This window comes from Chinchilla lanigera, unplaced genomic scaffold (assembly GCF_000276665.1).
Source record: "Chinchilla lanigera isolate Chin_1 unplaced genomic scaffold, ChiLan1.0 scaffold00018, whole genome shotgun sequence".
In the NCBI taxonomy this organism is placed as follows: domain Eukaryota; kingdom Metazoa; phylum Chordata; class Mammalia; order Rodentia; family Chinchillidae; genus Chinchilla; species Chinchilla lanigera.
The window spans coordinates 2,654,619-2,679,186 of NW_004955419.1; the positions used below are offsets into that span (position 1 = coordinate 2,654,619).

At 40.8% G+C, this 24,568-nt stretch overlaps 1 protein-coding gene across 5 annotated transcripts in view; it reads left to right on the forward strand.

Moving 5' to 3' along the window:
• The first annotated feature begins 2,043 nt into the window (after positions 1 to 2,043).
• Positions 2,044 to 24,568, forward strand: part of Mapkap1 (mitogen-activated protein kinase associated protein 1) — a 230,844-nt gene continuing 208,319 nt past the window's right edge. For 3 of the 5 annotated variants that reach the window (XM_005382455.2, XM_013513217.1, XM_005382459.2), the window contains exon 1: positions 2,059 to 2,130. The gene's annotated coding sequence lies outside the window, so the exon portion shown is untranslated. Of the gene's footprint in view, positions 2,131 to 2,324; positions 2,349 to 3,122; positions 3,309 to 24,568 lie in introns of those variants that run through there. The other 2 variants (XM_005382456.2, XM_005382457.2) reach the window with 2 other exon arrangements.

A 24,568-nucleotide genomic window follows, 5' to 3' on the forward strand; every position in this document is an offset into this window, starting at 1 on the left:
TTCTTAACTGAATTTCAAGTCCATAGGATGAGATTAATATGTAATAGGCACTCAAGTTAGTAAGGTGTAGTACACCTTCCTGAGTAAGGTGTAGTAACAGTGTTATGTATTCAGTAAATGTTAGCCAGGCCAGGTTCTATTCTATGGGAGTTATGCATATTAGCTAATTTAATTTTCACAACTCAATTCGGTTAGTTAGGGCTTTTGTCATTCCCATTTTATACATAAAGACATCTAGAGAGGCAGCTTGGAGAGATGAAGTCACAAAACTAGTAAGTGGCAAAGTGAGTATTCCATCTTTTCAAGCTATAAATGCTTAGCAGTCCAGCTGAATTCAGTTTTAGACAGGTTTAGTTTTGTGTGTCTGAGGGGCAATCAGGCAGCTGGCCCTCAGATTGAAGCTCAAGAGCATGGAAATTACAGAGCGTCAGATCTACGAAGGGGGCTGGAAGTGTAGCTAGTGGTAGAGTACTTGCTTCCTATGCACAAAGCCCTGAGGTCAGTCCTTAGAAGGAAAGAGGTGCCTAGGAAGGGACAGATAATCTGGTGACTTCAGCAAATGGAACATCCAACTAATTTGCACCTGCTGCTTCTGCAGAGCACCTCCAACAGGTTCCTGATGGAAATGCAGCAGTGTGGGTCAGATTGCACTCGGGGGTCAAGGCCCTTCCTTTATCACAGTTTGAGGTAAGAGACCAATCACATATGGGAAAATGGGTGGACCCATGGTATACTGGTTGGTGACTCTGAAATTGGGGAAGAGTCCCCCACGGACTAAAATTCAATCTTGACTTTTAACTTTTTTTTGTCCTTTTGTTAAATGCATTTCTGAGAGATTTCCCAGGTAGGAAAGCATTATCATTGCCTTACACAAGCCGCCTTGCCCTCTTCATGGCTTTTGCCACTGATTCCAGAAAAACCGAAAAAGAAAAACGGAGTACCTGTTTGGTGCTAGCCTTCTTACATCTCACCCAAGCGTCCTGGCAGTTGTTGAACAAGATTATCATCCTCTGGGCAATTTAGTGACTTAGTGAGACACTGACTCAAAATTAAAGGGCCGGGGTCATAGCTCAGTGTGAAGGTTCTGGGTTCATCCCCGGACACCTCCAGAAAAAGATTGTTATCATATTCCATTTACATGTAAGAGAAATAACTAACATTTACTGCACGCTTACTATGTGCCAGGCACAATAAACGTGTTTTTCAAGCATCATCCATAGGCTTATTCAGTTCTCACAGCAGTTCTCTGTAAAGTTGGGACTGGAATGGGTAGCAAAGCTGAGGCTCAGACAGGGGAGGTGTAGTGTCCTTGGACACTTAGTATTTGAACTCATTCATGTTCCACCCTCCAGTTCGGGGATTGAGCCTCGGGCCTACCACATACCAGGCAAGCGTCCTACCGCGGAACTGCATCTCCAGCACTTAAAACCTTTTTACTTTGGGGCAGGGCCTCACTAAATCGCCTGGCTGGCCTCGAATTTTCGATCCTCCTGCCTCATCCCCCAGAGTTGCTGGGAGTACAGGTGAGCACCACCGCGCCCTGCGGAACCTCTTTCTGATACACGCTAAATTGTCTCGTCACTCATTTCTGGATGAACTGAAAACTTTTCTCCGTGAAAATAGGGGGAAAATATTTGACAGAGATCCCTAACATTGATTTCTGCCCTAGGCAAGTCCAGACGCTGATTTATCTTGCCTCAACTCCGCGCTTATCTTTGAGACCAAGGCCTTCGCCGCGCCGGCGAATCCGCGCATGCGCATGGCCTCCTACCCGGCCCCGCCCCCCGGGGGGCGCCTCTCCTTGCTCCCGGCACTAGGGCTTGCGCACTGCGTCCCCAGCCAGAGGCTCCTTCCCGGTTGGGGACTTCCGGTGCGCGGGGGTGCGGTTCCGGGTCGTGGTGCGACTCGGGGCAATAGGGCTGCACCTCGGCCGGCTGGCAGCAGCGAGCAGCGGGGGCATGAGGGCGAGCTCGGGAAGCAGCAGCTGAGCGGGCCGGTAGGAGCACCGGTCCTTGAGGATCCTGAGAGTGCAGAGTTCGGGGCAGGGCCGGGAGGCGTGGGGAAGCCGGGCCCTCGTCTGAGGAACGTGTCCCGGGGCCGACCCGGCCAATAGTGTGGAAGCAGCTTCAGGTAAAGGTTGCCCAGCCGGTAGCTCGTCCATCGGCGGGATCTGGCGACCCCCTTACTGGCTCGCTGTCGGCACTGCCCAGCGGGCCGCCTGTCAGGCCCAGGGTCGGTGGCCTGAGAGCATCCGTTTCCTGGCCCTTTCCAGAATCAGAGGCGCCCCGACCCTGACCACTGGCTGTGTGATTTAGGGAAGGAGCACCCAGTGGACCTGGTAGAGTCAGGTGAGGATGTGCGTGCAGTTGGCTCCGGCAATTTCTGGCCCTGCGCTCAGCATTATCTAAGTGCACTTACCTTCGTAATTTGAAATCAAGTTTTAAAACATTGCCGGTGTGGTAGTCCCCGTTTCGTGGTGCCCGTTCTTCCAGTCCCCCAACGGGGTCAACAGCCTCCCAGATGCTTTTCTACATAAGAGTACTGCTAGAACTTTGATTCTGTTTTTTGTTTATGGGAGTGGCAAGGACTGTTTGAGGATAAGCAAGACAAAGTTTACAGTTTAAACAAGGGTATAATTTTAAAACCAAAATAGAGACCCCCAAATTGACCCAAAGTTGGCTAAAACGTCGTCCTAAACGAGTGCAAGTAATTTTTGAATGCTGTCACGGTACCTGGCACTGTGTAAAGCACCATATTGTCATAAACCAAAGTCAGCAACGTGCAGAAGTTTCCCAGGTGTGAACAGTTAAATGGAAAGCCACGTCAGTTAAAGGAGCCAGCATTCTCATTCTGTCCTGACAAGCAGAGGTTAAAACCCGTTGGAGGGCCGGGTATTTAGCTCAGCGGCATAGCGAAAGTGCAAGTGTGAGGTCCTGAATTCTTTTCACAGTACCCTTCAACCCCCCCCCCACAAAAAAAAAAACCAAACAAAAAACCCAAGCCTATTGGAGCAGAAAAAGAGGCACCATGTTGTGTTCTTCATGTTCTCTGAGCCGACACAAGGTACTCAGGATGTGCTAAAGAGTTCTTGATAAAGTGATAATTGTTTTCATCTTTTTCAGTTTACACACCTGCAAGTTGCCTGGGTCGTGAGGCTTGCCGGTAGCCCCTTTTTCCATTCGGCTCTTCACGCCTGCCTTTAACTGTTGGGTGTGCCAGACTGCACTCCTACTTCTCTGCACCTCCTGATCTGGCTCTGGCTATCAGTGCTTACAAAGATTCCCACTGTGATCCCTTACTCTGGATAGGTAGGATGTTAAATCACCTTTGTTCTCTGTGTCCATCCTTTTTTTTTTTTTTTTTTGGTAGGCTATTCTCTGTGCCCTACTTAGAAGCTTTTCCCTTTTCTGTTTCTGCCTGTTGAGGTAGTACCTATGGACTGCCTGAAGTGGCCCTCCTCAAGTAATTTCGGACAGTCTCAGCTTAAAAGGGATTTCTTGCTTATTTAGAATCCAATAAATATTAGATATTCATTTAGCAAACATTCACCAAATGTGGATATATGCCAGATACTTTTTTTTGTTTTGTTTTTTTCTTCCGATACTGGGAATCAAACTCATGACCTCGCACTTGCCAGGCAGGCACTGTGCCGCTGAGCTAAATCCCCAGCCACCCAGACACCTTATTCAACAATTTAGAGATAAATAAAATGCAGTCTTGGTGCACAGGGAGCTCATTTTAGTGAGAGAGATAAGGAAATTAATAATCCTAACAAGAAGTGATAAATACACAGAATTGTTTTTGTGATACAATAGTAATACAGTGTTAACTTGTAAGAGGTGAGGTATATGATTTGGAAGTGCTTCATAATATGAGGTTAAATTAAACTTTAGTATTTACTACATATTACATATGGGCTTCTCTTTAATAATTTTAATATCAATTTGTAGATTAGGAAGACTCAGGATACATTACATAGCTGGTATGAGAAAAGCAGGAATAAAACCCACGTCTATCTGATGCCCAAATCTGAGTTTTCCATTTCTTGGTTCTTGCCTTCATTCTCACAAGATAGCTGTTTCAGTGTGGGAGTACATACTGAAATAATTCTACAGGAGAGAACAACATGAATGTTAAAATGAATGGTATAAAACATCCTTTTAAAGTTAGCAAAGACTCTCATCTTCCAAGGGAAGAGGTCATAGATGTGTCATTTGTGTTTTGAATGAGCAAAGAAGACAGTTTGAACAGAAGGAACGTAGACTCTAGATTCAGTTCCTGTCCTTCCTCTTACTACATGAGTGACTTTGGCAAGTCTCATTTTTTTCAACTAGAAGTTGGATAGGGGAATAATACTGACATTACAGAGTATTGTGAATATTTAATTTAATTGTGATATTCTAATTTGGGCAAAGTGCCTGGTATAATTTGAGCACCCCTAATCCCAAATCCATAATACTGTAAAGTCTGAAAATTTCAATAAAATTTTTTTATTAGTACATGTTTGTAGAACATAATGATTACATTCATCTTGGGGAATTGGTACAGATACATAACACATCTTAATTCTTTTTACTTTCCCTTCCCCTCTCCATCTCTTGGTCTACTTCCCATTTACAAAAGATCTGTCATCTTGTCTTCTGTTATCTTTTATTTGCTCTTGAAATTGTTTATATTTTGGGTTTCTCATGTAAGAGAAACCATGCAGTATTTAAGCTTGTGTGTCTGATTTATTTCACTTATTGTCTCAAAGTGCATCCATTTTCTTATGAATAACTCAAGTTTATTCTCCTTTATGGGAGAGTAGTACTCCATTGTGTGTAAATATCACATTTTCTTTATTCATCTGTTGATGGGCATATAAGATGCTTCCAAGATTTAGCTATTATGAATTATAGTGCTGTAAACATGGGTATACTTCTGTCACTTTAACTCTCCTGGGAAGATACCTAGAAGGGGAATACCTGGGTCAAGTGGAATTTCTATTTTTAGTTTTTTGAGGAATCTCCACACTGATTTCCATAGTGGTTGTACTAGATTACATTCCCATCAATAATGTAGAAGTGTTCCTTCTCTACATCCTCACCAGCATTTATTATTATTTGATTTCTTGATGATAGCCTTTCTTTCTGGAGTAAGATGATATTTCACTGTTCTGATTTGCATTTCTCTAATGGTCAGCAATGTTGAACATTTTTTTCATGTATTTTTTGGCTATTTGTACCTCTTCTGTGAAGTGTCTGTTCATTTCAGTTGCCTATTTTTGATATGGTTTTAGAGTGGTGAATGAGTTTCTGGCCTAAGTAAAGCAAGTCGTTACTTCTTTCAGCAGGCGTTTATTGAGAGGGAGCTCTTTCTTTGAGTTCTTTATGTATATAGGCTTGATGTTAGTCCTGTGTCTGGGAATAATTAGCAAAATATTTTCCCATTGTGTAGGTTGTCTTTTCATTCTGTGGATTGTTTCCTTTGTTGTGCAGAAGACTTAATTTAATATGATCTCATTTGTTAATTCTTAGTATTATTAGTATTATTACTAATTCTAGTATTATTACTAATTCTTAGTATTGTTATAGTTAATTCTTAGTATTATTTCTTGTGCCATTGAGGTTCTGTTGAGAAATGCCTACACCTATGTTTACAAGTTTTACCTATTTTATATTCCAGTAGATTGTTTTTGTTTTAACACTTAGATCTTTGATCCATTTTAATCTTAGTTTAGTTTAGTGAGGTATATGAATGTAGGTTCAATCTTCTGCATGAAGATAGCCAGTTTTTTCAGCACCATTCGCCACCCCCCCGACCCCCCCCCCAATCGAACTCATGATCTCGTGCTTGCCAGGCAGGTGCTGTGCTGCTGAGCTAAATCCCCAACCCTCAGGACCATTTATTGAAGAGGTTACCTTTAATGTTTTTGGCCCCTTTGTCAAAGATCAAATAGCTGAATGTGCCTGAGGTTGTTTCTGCCCCCTATATTAATTTTCATTGATCCATGTGTTTTGTTTTTGTGCTAGTACCATACTGTTCTTATCACTGTAGCTTTGCAATATAACTGCAAATCTGGGATTGTGATGCATCCTGCTTTGCTTTTTTTTACCCAGTCCAGCATATAATTTTTAAAATTTGAAACTTTTTGAGTGATAGTGTCAGGTTTTGGATTTTGGATTTGTGATGTACATCCAGTAAAGTCTGTGCAGATATTCCCAAACCTGAATTCTGAAACACATCTGATCTCAAGTGTTTTGGATAAAGGATACTCTGTATATGGTAAGGTGCCCTGAAATGATAGCTACAGGTTGCAAAGGTATAACAGCTGGGGCTTGGTTTTAGAGGTGTAAATGAGTTTCTAGTCTAAGTTAAAGCAAGTCATTTCTTCTTTCAGCTGGTTGGTGATAAAGTTGTGGGCAAGTGGAGTCAGAGTCAGTGGGGGCTCGAGTGCCAGGCAACAGAAGTAAATTCTAATTTCTACTCAATTTTCTGAGTTAATAAATAACTGTGAGGATCTCTGATACATTCAGCATTACCGGGCAGAATGTTAGACCCTGCAGATACAAAAAGGAGTAAAACCAGTTCTCTGCCCTGAGGTTGTTGACATTTTGGAGGAGGAGATGTGTGTGCAGGTGAACTGTAGGTGCTAAGGTTGAAGTCCCCCTCCTAGTTCCTGTGAAGCCCAAAGAAGGGAACAGTGATGTGACAGCTGATGTGTGCTCATTGTGTGCCAGCATTTTGCTAAATGTTTTATCTCACTTATTCCTATGTGAGAAAGTGTTAGTAGGATCCTGGTTTTACACATAAGGAAACTAGGCTATCCACTAACAAAGAGGATAAATAACCCCTAACAGGGAAGTTAAATGATTTCCTTGAGTGTTGGGGTGTAGCTTTGTGTTAGAGTGTGTGTTTCATGTGCTCAGGGCTCTATGTTCACCCCTAGCACCAAAAACAGAAACAAAAACAAGAAACTTCCTTGAGTTTATACAGCCGATGGAGCTAAGCTAGAGGGATTGCTCTCTAGACTTTGGACTGTCAACTTCTGTATTCACCATGTTGCTTCTTCTCTGTGATGTGGATGGGCAACCCTCTGGAGAGGCCTTAGACATGAGCAGCCCTTGAGCTGTAGCTTCACTGTGCCCATCACTGCTAGGCAGTAGGGAGGAGGAGGAGTGGAAGTGGCCTCAGCACTGAACAAGTTTATCTCTTAATCTGTCTTTTCTTCCTTTTTTTTTTTTGTTGTTGTTGTGGTACTGGGAACTGAACCGAGGGCTTTTGTGCTGAGCTATATTCCTAGCCCTTTTATTTATTTATTTTTTTTATTTTTTATTTTTCTCCGATACCGGGAACCGAACTCACGACCTTGCACTTGCCAGGCAGGCGCTTTTGCCGCTGAGCTAAATCCCCAGCCCCTTTCCTAGCCCTTTTAAATACTTTTAAATTTAAAGACAGGGTCTTGTCAGAGTGCTGAATTGCCCAGCCTGGGTTCAAATTTGCAATTCTTCTGCCTCAGCCTCCCAGAGTGCTGGGATGACAGGAGTGGGCCACCACACCTGGCTCTAATCTGTCACTTCAGCTATATTTCTTTTTGGTGAGGGGTTTTGTATTGCTTGTGATTCAGCTGAAGACTTGAGAGAAACTGTTGCAGTTCAGTGGATTTATATGTTCAAGGCTGAGAGAATTGGTTTGAAATCTGTTATTCTGATGTATAAGCCGTACTGTTAAAGACACAGTGAGAAATACCAAATTACCATATGACAAGGAATTCTGTCACATTACATTTTTCCCCCCGTTGGAGGTGCCCTCTTTTCTGTGTTTGAAGTTTTTGAGAAGTTTTGTCTCAGAAGTTAGTACATTTCACCTTGTGTGGAATTTAAAATGATTGTACACTTAATTTCAGTCATTGTCAAATGCTTTCACATACCTTATTTCTTTGAATAGTTCTGTTAGTCCGGGGGTATCCCCATTTAACACATGAGCAGCTTGCAGCTCAGGGTTAAGTATTGTTTCCCAGGTGTCGCACAGCTGATGTGTGCCATCCACCTCAGGTGGCTCCAGGTCCAGTGCCCGTTTTGTGTGTCATGAGTAGGATGGGCCTCACTGACCTGGGGAGCATTCGCACAGGTGAAGGTAGCAGTCTAGTTGTCACGGGTGCTTAGTCTCAGCTACTTGGCAAGCTGAGGCAGAAGTCCAGGAGTTCCAGGCCACCCTGAGCAACACAGCAAGGTCTCCGTCTGTGATAGAAATCTGGATTTTAATGTATTTAGTTTAAAAGTTTGCCATTTCAAAACCTATCTTGTAGGCCAAAGCACACTGTGAGCTGTGTACAACTGTAGGCTGCCTGATCATGAACTCTTATCTGCCTGGCTACTGAAACCATAGTACCTACTGTTCAAAGCAGGAGGTGCAACATAATGTTGTGATGATCAGTTGGAGGTCTCCCGGTCACTTGTCAGTGAGGGTACATTGTAGCTTGTACTGATTATTTCTCAGGGACTGGTAGGATCAATGGCTGTATTATATAGTCAGTCTGAATTTCAGGAGGAATAGCATTTGGATGATGAAATAACCTTGTAATAGAGTACTTTTGCTTGGAGCTGTTAACTTTTTAAATGCTATGGGCACCCATATCATGAAGTGGTATTATAAACTTGCTTACATGCTGTATTTCCTTTAATCTTCATAGTCCTGTGAGATAGGTGGTATTGTTTAAAAAGGGTAATCATAATCCCTTGAGATGAAGAAATTGGCATCCAGTGAGTTAGAATTTAGTAGAAAGTGGAGTGGACTGAGGATTTGATCGTGAATAACAACCTTTGGATTTTGGTCCTATCACTTGCAAATCTTTGGCTCTCTATTCCCTTCTGGATAACAATGAGCAAAATTCAAGTCTTGCTGAGGTCTTTTCAGGGCCGGACTTTCTAATTGATACGCGTAATGTTGAACAGCTGATGACTGGCAGACCCCAGTGGAGAATGGGACAAATCTCAAGTGCTGGTGCTCCTCTCTTGTCGGCAGGTAGGGAGCTGCTGCTCAGGTCTTCCCTCACTTCTTTGTTCTTTACTTCCTCTGGGAGAGGACCTTGATGGGCCAGGGCCTCTCCAAATGCACAGTGTTTTGTTGACTGTATATACACAGAGATTGAAAGGGAGTGTAGAGACACCCAGCAGAGCAAGAAAAATACAGTCAGGGAGTTCTCAGCCCAAGAGTTTAATATATTTTTATTTTAATGCTCAGCTTCCACAAGGTGAAAATTGAAGAAATACTCGGCTTATTTTTATTCATACTCTATTGTATAAGGAAACAACATAGAATATAAAAATGAAGAAAATAAATTCGGAGCAGTCCATTCAGAATTTGTTAACTATAGTTGGCAGCAGTCTAGATATATTGGGAAACATGAAATTTGGACGAAAAGTAGGAAACAGTTTTAAGTAACTGAAAGTGAGAAATATGGGAGAAACTACTTTTTAAAAAACCCTGAAATTCTGGGAAAAGCATGAAAGTATTAGGATAATTGTTGGAATTAAATTATAATAATTGCTTGCAAAATAAATTGAATATTGTGTCACATTTACCCCAACTATATGCAATGTTAGATTCATAATATCCTATACTGTACTTCAGTGTGCTTCTATTATCAAAGGAGATAAAGTGGACTTAATGTGTAAAAATTCCAAAGATTACATTTTTTAGTTCCCTGTAGACCCATTTTGTTATTGTATTGTAAATAAGTACTGTTTCAACATAGAAAATGGTTGGAAGTTATTTGAAGGAATGCTGTTCTTTTGAAAACAAAGTGAATCTTTAATGTACACTTTAGTTGCTGACATACAGTAGACTAAAAAGTCCTGGGATGCGGACTTGAATCTTGAAGCACTATGTGGTAGGGCGCTGAAATCATACACAACTGGATTTGAATACTGGCTTTTACAGTTATTATGGTATCTGTGTGATCTGGACAGTCTGCAAAACGAGGGCAGTAGTGCCAGTCTCATGCCATTTTTGTGAAGGGTAGATCAAACCATTCATGTCAGCACTTGACACCATGATGCTCCTGGGGCACAAGACATTCAGGATGTTAGTATACTGTAGCAAGCAGTGGTGGTGCTATGGAGGGGTTGTGAAAGTAGAGGCTCATTTTCATGTAGTTTTTCATGAAATTAGCCTTGCTAATTTCTGATTGTGCTTTGTGAAGGACTCAGCATGCTAACTGCAGCACACTATGAGAATAGGGGTTTCCATATGCTGTTTTTAAGCTATTAAATGAACTGGTCTGCTAAGTAACAAACACTTCCAAGTGTTAATATTTTTGGTGCCTGTGACTGCACTTTACAATTTTTAGGACAAGGACTATTATGTTGTCCCTGTCCCCATTTTGTAAATGTTAAAACTGAAGCTTAGAGAGAAGTAAAGTAATTCAAGATACCTAGCATGGTGATATATATATGTAATCCCAGAATTATGGGAGGCTGAGGCATGAAGATTATAAATTTGAGCTCAGGTTGGACAACTTAGCAAGACCCTGTCTCAAATAAAGGTGGTGGGCTGCTGCTGGGTACCTTAGTGCAAAGGCCTTGGCTTCGATCTCTAGTAGCAAAATAAAACAAAAAACCTAGGACTGGAGCTTTTGTTTTTTGTCTTTTAGTTTTGTTTTGATGGAGTCTTGCTATGTTGTCTAGGCTTGCCTTGAACTCTTGGGCTCAAGTGATCCAAAGTAGATGATACTACAGGTGTGTGCCGTCATGCCCAGCTGGTTTTTTTTTCTTTTAACTTCGCATTTGCTGTTTTTCTCATTTAATCCATGCTACTTTAGATTTGGGTATTGAAACTGGCAGTCAACTTGATTTTAACCATTTTCCCAATTCATTTGAACTTGGTGCTTACAGAAAGTCACTGTTGGTTATACTGGGAGTATTTGATTACTGATATGATACCTATGATATAAAGTTCAAAGGTTTAATAAACCCCTAATACTTACTGCTGGCAAAAGTTGGCGGTGAGATGGTCATTCATACATTACTAGTAGGAATTTAAATTGTTAACTTTTCTAAAAAATGCTTTGGCAGAATTTAGGAGACTTTAAGAAGTCTTGAGTGCCTTATATCTTGTAATTTCACTTCTAGGAGTCTTTGTTAAAGAAGTAACAGAGACATAGAAAAATAGTCATGCTCAGAGATGTTCACTGCAGGAGCATTTATAATAGCAAAAATTAGAAATAGCTTTAGTATTGAACAAATGTTAGTGAAGGTATGGAAAATCCATGGAATGGAAATACTATAGTATAGTCCTTTTATTTTATTTTATTTTATTTTTTGCGGTACCGGGGATCAAACTCATGACCTTGCACTTGCCAGGCAGGTGCTTATGCCACTGAGCTATATCTCCAGCCCCACTATAGTCCTTTAAGATGTTGTAGAATTTTAGTGACATTAATATGCTCATTAAGTAAAAAAGTATGTAACTACATAAAATATGATCCCAATTATGTCAAACATATGCCAAAAAAAAATAGAGGTGGGATTATGGGTCTTTCTGCTTTTCTGTGCCTTAGAAATATTTTCTGAAAAACAAATTATATTTTAATCAAATTATTTGAGTTTGTTATTAACAAATATGAATAGAACCAGTGACTGTCATTTTAAGCAGTAGAGTTTTTCCTAATGCAGGTGATTGTGAAGTTATGAGTATACTTGGATTGGATTTTCAAGTTAGTTTTTAATCTATTATTTTGCACACAGAATATGGTTCTGTGTGTTTTGACTAAATGATGTTAAGATTGCCAGGCTAGTCTCTCTCCTTACCCCCCATTTTAAAGACTTATCATGGATGAGAAATAATCCTATCCATATTGAGGTACTGGTGTCCCAGTGCTACCATCTACTCCTCAGTAGTCACTGGGACAGTGATTAGGGCTGTATTAAAAGGTCAACTGAGACACAAACAATTTTTAAAGAATTTATTGGCACAAACAGTGATTCATAAAATGGGCAGCCTCAAATCAGAAGTGGCTCAGACATTCCACCTGGGAATGCAAGGGGAAGGCCTTTGCAGGAAGGACATAGAAGTAAAACATGAAAATACTCCAGTGCTGACAGTTGTACAGTTGCCTTATATTAGCTATGCCTTTGGGGAATTCCCTGCTTTTGTTTTGGTTTTTTTTTGGTTTTTCTCCGGTACCAGGAACCAAACTCACGACCTTGCGCTTGCCAGGCAGGCGCTTTTGCCGCTGAGCTAAATCCCCAGCCCCTGGGAATTCCCTGGTTACATGAGTTCGTTCACTGCTCTGTCTGGTTGAGCTTAAATTCTGTTTTTCTTTAATGGAAGCATTTACAAGAAATAGGGCAAGTTAAGTTTCGCTAATGTTGCAGAAGATAAGAGTGTTTGTGAGACCTGACTTTGCTCAGGCCTGATCTCCATTGTAATTTACTTTTTTTTTTCCTTTCTTTCTTTTTCCTTTTTTTCCGGTACTGGGAATCGAACTCATGACCTCGCGCTTGCCAGGAAGGCGCTGTGCCCAGCTGAGCTAAATCCCCAGCCCCCCATTGTAATTTACTTTAACATGTATGAATTTCTATCACACTTCTATTATTTTGTAAGGAAAAAACTGAAGATTGTAGTTTGTTTGGGTTTAATTTTTCTGGTAATAGTAGTCAGTAAAAGTATGAATAGTAAAATGTCATGGTCAATTATTACTTTATATTCTTTTCTAATTATCACGTGTTTCATAATTGAAATAGTTTCAGCATGTACAACTAAGCATTGTTGGCCAGTGAGATTTGACTTTTTAAGTTTTGCTTGGTATTTCTCCTATATACTCTATAAAAAACATGCAAAATATATACTTAATGATGTATTTGAGCATATTTAAATTAGGAAAATATCAGGCAAGTTGTTTCTTTTGTAAACTGCTGCTATCCAAAGCATTCTGTGTATTATCAAAATGAAAAATGACAGCACTTTGTCATCTGTTCAAATTGATATTGCACTCTTTGCAATGACAGCTGAAAAGGCCCACAGGTGCCATATAAAGAGGTGACCATGTTGTCATATTTCATTTCGGCATCCCTCTGCAAAGCCATAATTACCTAATTAGGTTGTTAATTAGGAGATTAGCATTTTACTATATTGATAGAATGCTCTTTACCGGCGTGGGGCTAGATACAGATTTGTCTGCCCTAATTTATAATCTCTGCCTGTTTTGTACTTATTTATTTGCTTAAGATCCTTGTGTGGGGGCAATTCAGTATACCTGAGAAACAGTTTGTTTACAGGCTAATGAAGCTTTGATCACTAGATTAAAGTTGCTAAATTAAAATATGCTGAGAAGCTTTGCTTGCTAGATTAAAGTTACTGAGTTTTAAAATAGAACTAAAAGGGTGGTCACATCCTCAAAATGATAATTGAAACTCCTTGGTAGTATAACTTGTATTCTTATTAATGTAGGCAGTAAACACAAGAATTGAAATTGTTGATGTGAAAAAAACCCCTAAAATACAAAAACTAAGCCTGAAATGTGATAAGAGGCTTATGTATCCTAAACTAGGCAAAGGAAATTGTTTTAGTAATCACTGATGATAAAACTGTGCTGTTTATACATGGAACTTAGAAAATATGTTAAATATTTCAGAAACTGAAGTTTCATTAGTGACCAGAAAAAATATATTTAGTTTTCAATTTAGACTTCTTTGGATAGTCGTGCATCACGTTTTATTTCATTTGTACCTTCTGTCCTTTAATCTGTGCTTGGAACATTCTTTTCCCATACTCTTTGCAGTCCCAAATGCTTATGGAATTAGAAGTATTTCATAGTAACCTTCACTTGGTAAGCTGTTTGGAAGTCTAGTTTCTATCTAGTGTTGTCTAGATTATTTCAGGGGGAAAATTATATGTACCTTTCCTACCTTTCCAGTTAAGGAAATCAAGAATTTCAGAATGTGGAGTGGGAAGGGTACTGAGGTATTAATTTAGCCCATTTGATTGTTATTTGGTATTAGTGTTAGTTCACAGTTTTAGACGGTTTGTGTATGCTTAAACTTTTTTATTGTACAGACATTATGAGCAATTACCATTTCGGTTTTATTATCTTTCAAAACATTAAAATTTTTTTATATTAAGAAAAAATTGTATGCAAAATCTTCCACTCATATGGCAGGAGGTATAGCTCAGTAGTAAGCATTTGCCTCGGATTCAATCCTGAGCACTGCAGAAAAACAGACAGCTGGGTGTGGTGTCACACATGTTATAATTCAGCCACAAGGGAGGATGAAGCAGGAAGATCACAAGTTCTAGGCCAACCTGACAGTTTAACTTGTTTCAAATAAAAAGGGGATGGGCATGTAACTCATTGATAGCACACTTGCCTAGCAAGGCCTTCGGTTCAATCTCTAGTACCCGTCTTCCCAACACACACTCACAAATACAACATAAAAGAAGAAAAAAAGGAAGTGCTATGTCTTGTATCTAGATGTCCCCACAAAGCTTCATGCGATCATAGGTGGGCTTTTCGGAGGTGGTTGGTCTACAGTGTGTGATGCTGGGATTGATTCACGGTATGATGCTAGGATTAAGGGTGTCCCAGCTGGGTGTGGTGGCACATGCCTGTAATCCCAGCACTCAGGAGGTGAAGGCAGGAGGATCATTGTGAGTTGAGACCAGCCTGGACTACACAGTGAGTTCAAAGCCAGCCTGAATTGCACAGTGAAACCCTGTCTCAAAAAAGGAAAACAAAAAGGGGGAGTGTCCCACCCTGGGCATGAGTGCTGCTCACCCTAAGGGTGAGTAACGTGGATAAAATATCAAGGACAGAAAGACAGCTGCTGCTTTATTTGCTGCTAGCTGCTTGTCCTTTGCTGCCTTGCTGCCTTCCTGACTTCTGCTCCCCGTGAGCTGTTTCTCCTCTGTGGTGCCTCTCTGCCTTGCCAGCCTGCCTGGGAGCCAGTGACTATGGACTGAAACCTGTACAAACTGTGAGCCAAAATAAACCTTTCCTCCTTTAACTTTGGGTGTTGGGTATTTGGTCTCAGCAACAAGTAACCAAGACAGAAAGAAAAAATCTTCCAATCAATTTTGCTTTTTGCTTAATTGTCACCTTTCATTTATTCATTATTTGCTGAGTCCGTATTAGGTGCAAGGCATAGGTTTGAGCATTGAGCAATGAAAACTACAGACACAGTCTTTGCTGCCAGGGGACTTGCAGTCCGCAAAAAGACAGCCTGGGTTGAGCTCAGTAAGACTGAGCTCAGGGTGTGTCGCAGTAATGGGAGCCAAGGTGAGTATGGTGAGATGCCTGCACTGGACTAGGCAAAGTCAGATTTTCTTGGGGCAGGTGTTAGGATCAGAAGAGTGAAGGAGAAAGAGCTGTGTAGTCAGGCTTATCAATCGGCTTTCTCATTGTTGGGACAAAATACCCAACACCATGAGTGAAAGGGGGAGAGGTTTATTTGGATCGTGGTTTCAGTCTATGATCAGCAGATTCCAAGGCAGAAATGGCATGGTGGAAGAGCATGGCAGAGGACAGCTGTTCACATGGTGGCAGCGAGGAAGGAAAGAGGGAGAAGGAGAGAAAGATTCATTCATACACACACACACTGAAGGAGCTGCGGGCAAGAACACACCCTTCTAGGTCGTGTCCTCCGTGACCCACCGCCATGCAGGCCCCACTTCCTAACAGTGCATCCTGCTGCTGAACTCATGAACAGATGAGTCCACTGAGGAGTATAGCGCCCCTGTGATCCAGTCACCTTCAGACAGATGAGACTTAAGAGATAATTTTGTTCTGAACCATAACACCGGGTGACAAGACAGAGTTTCTAGAGAGAAGTGTGTGTTCAAGGCTAGGAGAGAATAAAGTTCAGTATGGCTGGAGTAGAAAAACCTAAGAGGATAAGTGAGAGATGGGGCTGCATAGATAGTAAAGTTCAGTCGTATTGAGGCATTTGGACAGTCACTAAAAGATTTTAAGACAGGAAACAGTTATAGTTTATAGACAGTTATGGTTTATAAACAGTTATAGTTTATAACAGTTAAAGCCTCACTGAGAAATTGTGGCTTGCATTAAGGTTATTGAGATGAAGTAGGTCGAGAGAGAGAAAAATTAGAATGCATAAGATTGGTAAATAAATATCTATAGGATTTGTAGAAAGAAAAGAATCAAGGGTTCTGATTTGGATTTTTTTTTTTTTTTTTTTTGAGATAGGGTCTTGCTGTATTGCCCAGGCTGGACTCAAATTTGAAATCTTACTGCCTCTGCTTCCTGAATTTGAAAATATGTGTTTGAGTACATCAGAGATAAGAGGTCCATAGTTTTATTTTCTAGTTTGACTGAAAACTTAAAATTACTTGATAATACTGCACAGTGTTATCAAGTAATTTTCTGTCAGGTGAACTGGGAAGGATGCTACTAACTGGGCCCTATAGTGGGACAGCAGCTTAGTGAGGTAATATGATCAGAAAGAACTGCAGCCCTGAGAAACTGTAACTTCCAGTTCTTCTCAGCAACTAGGTAGTGGAGTTAGGATACTCCGCTCTCCAGAGCCTTTGTATTTTCCATCTCCTGTCACCTTTCTTGTTTTATCCCTTTCAGTTTGTTTGCTCCAAAATGAAGGAGAATTACGTATCCCCTAAGTACCAGTGGTCAGCAGGCTGCCGCTTGTGGCTGCTTAGGCCCACATTCTGCTGTGGGTTAGAATGCTGTCTGTTCCACGGGAAGAGATGCTGCTTCAGTGCATGGGGATTTGCACTGACAAGGTCAGACAGTCTGCTGGGATTTCTGCCGTTAGGATTCCTCTACCCCAACTAGAAATGAAGTTGGCTGCCCCCACTAATATAGTTCCCTTTTCCCCCAAGGGAAAGCATTTGGAACATCCCATATTAACACCCCTGCCCCATACTGGGAATTGGCATACATTCCCAGCTCTTTTTGGTTTATTTGTTTTGTTTTGTTTTTCTTCCGGTACCGGGAATTGAACTCATGACCTTGTGCTTGCCAGGCAGGCGCTGTGCTGCTGTGCCGCTGAGCTAAATCCCGAGCCCCTCCCAGCTCTTTTTTATGTTTTATTTTGGGACGGGGTCTTACTAAGTTGGTAACTTGCCCAGGCTGGACTCAACTTGCCATCTTCCTGCATCAACCCCTCGGAGTGCTGGATCACAGACAGGTGCCACTGTGCCCAACTGAAACCTCATGTTGTCCTGAGGAATTCCATATTTATTTGCTGTAACCAACTTGAACTGCACGTTTTAAAATCATTTTTTATTACTGATGCTAGTTCTGCTAAGTTAAGTACTTTGTTGGTATCCCTGGGTTGGGATTACTGAAACTGAAGGAAATGCAGCATGGATTCTAGCTTTCCTGATTCTACCCTTTATCATTTAAAAAAAATTGAGATATAATTCACATAACATAAAAAATTTAAAGTATCCCATTTGGTATAGCTGCAGAGTTCCATAATACTCACCAGTATCTCATTTCAAAACATTTTTGTCACCCCAAAAGAAATGTTGAATCTTTTAGCAACTCTCCCCCAGCTCCTGGCCACCAATAATCTCCTTCCTTTCTCTATGGGTTTGCCTACTTTGAACCTTTTATATAAAGAAAATCACACAATAAGTGGCTTACCTTCTTTTAAAATGATTTGAAAATGATTTGAAATATTTGAAAAAGTAAAAATGATTTGAAATTTCATATATGTTATAGCATGTATCAGTACTTCATTCCTTTTCAATGCTATATAATCTTAGATATATGTGTATATATGTATACACACACACACACTATTCTTGGGTTATAATGTTACTGTAAACATTCACATACAAATTTTTGTGTGAACACGTGTTTACAGTTCTGTTGGGTATGTACCTAGGAGTGGAATTGCTGGGTTATAGGTCATTCTATGTTTACAAATATTTTGAGGAACTGCCAAAAGTTTTCCAAAGTGGCTTCTGTACTTTACTTTGTCATGAGCACTGCATAGAGTTAGCTTCCTTTTGCTTTTGCTCTCCTAGGGCTCTGTATTGTTCTGGTCTGTCCTGGAGGCAACTCTAGCATTGGGAGTTCCAGCCTTTTGTCTCACTGGGTGGGAAAATTTCTAGTATTCTCTGTTCAGTCAGGTTCACTTGAAGGCATATGTGTACCAGACTTTATATATCAGGTGTTAGTGACAGGAAGTCAAGAAGCTTCACAGTACTTTCCTTTCAGGGACATCACTGTCCAATGGTGAAGCTTTTTATTGGGAAATGAAGAAGGTTCTCAAGTCAGTGAATAAAGTAGTTGCCAAGAAATTCGTGAATTTACACAGCACAGATTGCAACTTTAGGCAAAGATTGACTTGATTTTTTTTAATAGCTTCTGGGTTTTTCTCAGCTTACTTTAACAATTGCCATTCCTGGGGTGCTCTTTATGTGGTTTACTCTGGAAGTTGTTCCTGTCCATGCTTCATCAGCCAGTTTTATGTTGATGTCATCTACATTTGTTAAGAACCTTGTCCCAAGCTATCAGATTTGTGTCTTGATGGTTCTCTGTAATCCATAGTCATCTCAAAGTCATTGTGTCTGAAAAATAGCTCCTTCCTTCTACCTGGTCACCTGTTCCTTTGAATTCACACTTCCATTAGTTGGTACTAACATGCAAGCTATAAACTTTCCCCTTCTCAGCCCTCTGCATCTACTCAGTCCCCAAGTTTCCCCACTTTTTATTGCTTAAATTTTTCTTGAATTTACACTACTGCCTTTCACTGCTTTATTTTATATTTCATCATCTCTTTCCTGGGCTGTGGTTACAGCCTTATAACTAGTCTTCTGTCTAGTCTGTCTGGTTAATCTGGAACGGCTGCCAGAGAAAGTGCTAATCAAATCAGTATTTTGAACTCCATGTAGGGTTTGGTAAATAAATGTGTGTTCTGCTGTTTCTTGCTTGCCCAGCTGTCTTGAATGCTGCCTTTTCCCCCTCTTCCAATCTTCTAACTTCTTATCCTTGAAAGTTCATTCATCTTAGACTGGGAATAAGAGCAGTCATAATAATAGTAAACATTCATGTAGTGTGTACCAGGCGGTGTTCTAAACACACAACACATTAATTTACTCAGCCTTCACGGTAATTCTGTGAAGTAGCACCAAAGTTCTTCCCATGTACAAATAAGGGAATGGAGACACAGAACTTGCTTTCCCTAGGCCACATGGTGAACGGTTGAGCCCAGATTTGAACTTGGGTGATCTGATGCTTGATAGCTCTCAGTCTGTCTTACCTACCTCTCCTGCTCTAGCTTTTCTCAGCCTCCCCGATTCCGTTGACTTCTCCCATTATGAAGGATTTTTCCCTTTGGCTCTACTCTAACTAGTGGATAGCCTGTTGTTAGTATGCATGCCGTAGGACTGAACTGGAATAAATTTTGAATGCTTGTGATCAAGGAACCAGTATTATATATTATTTCAATGCCAGCTTTTTTTCCACTATTTTAAGGTGACTGAGTTGGTGACCCCCATCGTTATCTTGGCCTTATCATCTCTGGGAATCCTTGTCTGAGTAATCCACTTCCATTTAGATGTTTTTGCTGGTAGTATATTGTTATAGAATCCTCTGGCATTCCTCTCATTCTTCATTGTGACCGTTTACATTCTTGTCTTTTTTCCCCGTTGACTCTCCTCTTGGTGATAGGGATTATGACTTGACACTTTATACTTGTAACTGCGAGCTTGTGGTGAGTGCTCATGCTTGTTCAGTGAACAGATAAAAGTGTTTAAACCCATCCTTGGACTAGTGTGAGGAGTGGGTGAGAAGATTATGGTGAAATGGATTTGCGGCATGTTGTAGAGATTTGAAGCAGGATTCTGGAGCCAGACAGCCTAGGGTTTATCTTGAGTCCACCTCTTACTAGCTGTGTAGTTGACTGATTTGTGAAACATGACTAGTAATAGAATGTACACCGGAGTTTTGTGAATGACAGCAGTAACTTGTCCAAGCCAAGGACTCTGATAGTTAGGGGACTGAATTCAGACTTCCGGAGTTGTCCTTGCAGTAAAGTATATTGCTGCTTTTAATCGATGATGTGGTTAACTTGAGAACCCGGTAAGTGGGAACATAACTGTACATCGGGGAACCAATAGAAGGAAAATATGTCTTAGGCTAGGTACTGAATCAACATCATGGATAAGCCCCTACACCCACCTCTTTTTTCAATCAAGCATCACTCTTTGGGAACAAGAAAGACTCATTTATTTTTCTGTTCATTCCACACTGAGCTCTTATTGGATATCATCCACATTCCACTAGAAATTGACAATACAATGATTACTGAGATACTGAGTATTTAGGTTGATGTTTAGGGAAAACCAATGTATAAAAAGAACAAAAAACCAGGGTGATCAGTTTGTTTGTTCATTCACCAGTTTATTCACTCAACATAGTGGCCAGAGGGATCCTTTTAAATATGAGTTAGATTGTGTCACTCTTCTTACAATACTCTAGTGACTTTGCCTTTCACTTGGAATAAAAACCAAAGCCTCAGAATGGCCTTCAAGGCGCTCCATGATTTGCCCCATCTTTTAAGTGTTTCCTGTACTACTTGTCCCCTTGTGGGACTCCCTGCTGTTCCGTGAGGGGGTCAAGCTTGCTGTTTCTGCTTGTGAGTCACCTTCACAGAGCCAGACAGCTCTCTCTCTCACCTTTGATGCCATGTTCTCAGGGAGGCTGGCCAGGACAGTTTTATTTAGAGGCATAGCCTGTGACTCCAGGTGGCATTACCATTTCTCATCCCTTGTACTGCTTTTTCCATAGCACTTCTAATTTACCATATAATTTATTTCTTTTGTCTGTCCTCTCTCATTAGAACGTGAGCTCCGTGAGGGTAGGCCTTTGCTTTGTTCTTTGCTGCATCTAGAACAGTGCCTGGCACGTTGTAGGCATTCTGTTTTACTTATTGAATGTGTAGATTCAACAAACAGGAACTGTCATGACAGTGTGCTGGATTAATTATTTGGTAGAAGAACAGTGTGGAACACAAAAAGGAAACAACTAACATGGGTTTAGGAAGATTTCCTGGAAGGATTGACAATTAAGCTGGAGTTTGAATAACATGTAAGACCTTGCCAAGTAAAGAAGGACCAACAGGCTTTTCAGACCAAGGGATAAATTTGAGGGGATGGAATTCATCTTTATAGCTTTGGTTCTCCTTAGACTAGGATAAAATTTCTTTTTTTTTTTTTTCCTGGTGTCAGGAATCGAACTCATGACGTTGCGCTTGCCAGGCAGGCACTGTGCCGCTGAGCTAAATCCCCAGCCCCTAGGATAAAATTTCAGAAAACAGATATTAAGAGTAGATACAAGGACTTAAAATAAATACTATATTAGGAATTGTTTAGACCTGAGAAATATTGAGCATAGATTTTAGTAGCAAAGGTGTATGGTTTAATCTTAGTAAAAAATGAAACAGTTCCAAGGGAAATTGGAAATTAATACAAATTTAATGGCTTCAAACCACACAGTTTCTCAACGTTGGCATTATTATTTTTTTTTTTTTGGGTTTTCTCCGGTACCGGGAACCGAACTCACGACCTTGCACTTGCCAGGCAGGTGCTTTTGCCGCTGAGCTAAATCCCCAGCCCAACGTTGGCATTATTAATATTGACATTTTCGGGGTTATAATTCTTCGCTGTGGGTTCTGTTTTGTGCATTGTACCATGGTTAGCAGCATCCCTGATATCTCTCCACTGCCCGCTGATAACACCCATTCCCAGTTGTGACAGCCAAAGGTCTCCAGACATTGCCAGATGTCTGAGAACTTCTAGCTGAGAACTACTTTAGATCCACTCTCTTCCTTTGGGTCTTCAGCAGATGATTTGGGGAGAGAGAGATTTATACTGTGGTAAAGTAACCTTTCTAAATCTAGAACTGGGTAAAAAAATTTGAAGTGGGAGTTCCTTAAAGATGGTATCTATACAATTAACTATGATGAAGGCAGAAATAGTTTTAAAACAGTTTGGACTCTGGAAATTGGAGAAGGGTTTTCAGAAGGTCAGATCCTTAAGTTGGACTTAGAAGATGAAGAGGAGAAGGGCACCTCTCACACAAAGGGACTATCATTACCGAAGCCCAGAATACAATCAGAGTATTCCTGAGAGTGCTACGAGGCGGAGGGGAGAGGGGCAACTGAGTGAAGCCGTGCTGTAGAGAACTGTAAGTGTTGCATATGAAGGGCTGTAAGCTTGCTTTCATTTTCTACTGCTGCATGACAAGTTACCAAAAACTTACTGGCCTAAAACAATATAGTACTTGTTTTGACAGTTGGGAGGCTGAGGCAGGAGGATTACAAGTTGGAGGCCAACCTAGACTACTGTATATAATCCAGTTCAAGGCTACCTTAGACTACAGACTTTGTCTTGGAAACAAAACAAACCAACAACAAAAATCTCCACAAAACCCCCAATACATGATTATGATCTCCTGTGAGTCAGGAGTCAAAGCTTTACCTCAGTTCCCTGCTCCTGGTCTCAGAGATGAAATTAAGGTGTTAGCCGGTTTCTGTCTCGCCTGGGGGCGCAATTATGGAAACAGCTTCCAGATTCTCTCAGGCTGTTGGTAAGATTTGTTTCCTGTGGCTGTATGACTGAGGTGTCCCCTTTTCTTTCTAGCTGAAGGCTGTGGCCCCTTTTCTTGCTAGCTGGTGGTGGGTGGTTAGGTTGTCTGAAGTTTGCACTCCTAGAGGCTGCCTTCAGCCCTTGCCATGGATAGTATGTTCATAACATGACCATTTACTTCTTCGAGGCCTACAGGAGAATCTCTAGTTTAGCATCTGTTAGTTGGCTAAGACAAAGCCTTATATAATGGACTGTTTCCCATCCCTTTCTCTCAGTCTGTTGGGTATAAGAAGTCAGATCCCACTTACACTCAAAGTGGGTGGGAAACAGAGGAGTCTGATGAATGAAGAGGCAAGAATTTCTGGCGCTGCCTTAGAATTTTGATCTCCGTGAAAGCAGTGGCTGAGTGTTTTGTTTTTTGCTCAGCACTGTATCTCTAATGCTCGACACATAGTAAGTGCTTTATAAGTACTTGTCAAATGAATGAAATCTGCGGGTAAGTATTGGGTAGACAGTTAAATGGTATTTATAGTTTAAGCTCCTAAGCCAGTAATTTCACATTGGAAAAATAGCTAGTTTCTTTCCATTATTCATATTCTTCACTCTTGGTAAAACTATAAACATTTTTACCTGAGATCTTAAAGTAAAACCTAAAATTGTTTATTTTCACAAGTGTCAGTCAAATCTTTTTATATCAGAGAGACAACACCCATTGGAAAGATAATTTAGGGCTACATTGCACCAAACTGGCAGATTTCTTGTAACAGCCAGAAATGTTGGCAGGTTTGGAGTTTTAGAGATGGTGGGTGGTTAGGTTGTCTGAAGTTTCACAGCTATTGCTAGCTAATAAATGTTATTTCTAAGCACTTTGACAATACTAATTGTTTTATAGTAGCTGAATAATATTCTAGTCTAACTTGTGCTTAGAACTTTATAGTTTGGTATGCTTCATATTTTGTAGTTATCATTATAAATACCGGTTAAAAATTTAGATTTTCAATTGTCCATTCCTAATGCCAGTTAGTCTTCACAAAAATCAGATATTTCTGACACCAAAGCCTGTGTCTCTCAGTAGACCTTTACTGTTCACATGGATTAGGAAAATCTGGGGATGTGCCAGCAGATACTGTACTTTTTCCTGGGGTATCAATTTCAGTGGTATTTTCCCTGTTGAAACAAATACAGCTGCACTGCATTATATGGTGGAATGCAAAATTTCATTGAATTCTAAAAATAAAGTTCTTATGGCATGTTGCTGTAGGTGGCTGCTCTAGGTCCTCTCATACCTTGATTTGTGGTCATTCCCCTCTGTCCCTCAGATGTGTCTTAGAGAAATTCAAGAGCTGCTATACTGTACCAGGCTTCCTTTAATAAGATCTTTACAGGTGCTAAGATTCTGAGGTATTTAGTTGGAGGTTAGTGGTACAAAGCAAGAAAATTAAGGATCAGATCCCTTTGTCCAAGGGAGACATTTGATAGAATAGACCTTGTCTCCTGGTAGACCGGTAGGGGGCTGGCTGAACCCATGTGGCCCTAGTTACACATCAGGTGGCCTCAGTAGGAAGAGCTGTATGTAGATTTTAAAAAAAATCTACAAAATGAGGGTAGTATTAATACCTCTCTCCTGAGTGGTGGGTTGTAAGGATTAAATATGTTGTTGCATGAAAAGTGATTAGTACAGCCCATAGTAAGAGCTCAGGCAATGTTACTATTCCGCTTGTGTTTTTGCCTAAGTAAAGCATAGCTATCCTCAAAATGCTACTGTCTCCTTTCCTGAAGCTTTCTATGAACCGTCTCTTGGAAAACATTTTACCGAGTGTCTTCTTTGTAGGTTGGCGTGGACATTGCCTTATATTTAATGCGTGGCATATGACAAGGCTCCTCTGCTGAAGCTTGTAATGCCTGAGGCGGGCGGGGGGGCAGTGTTCACATGTTTTTGTAGGATTCCTAGTACCTGGCATTAAGATAATGCTTAATGAGTGAATCTCCCCTCCCCTCTAAACTCTTCCCTTCC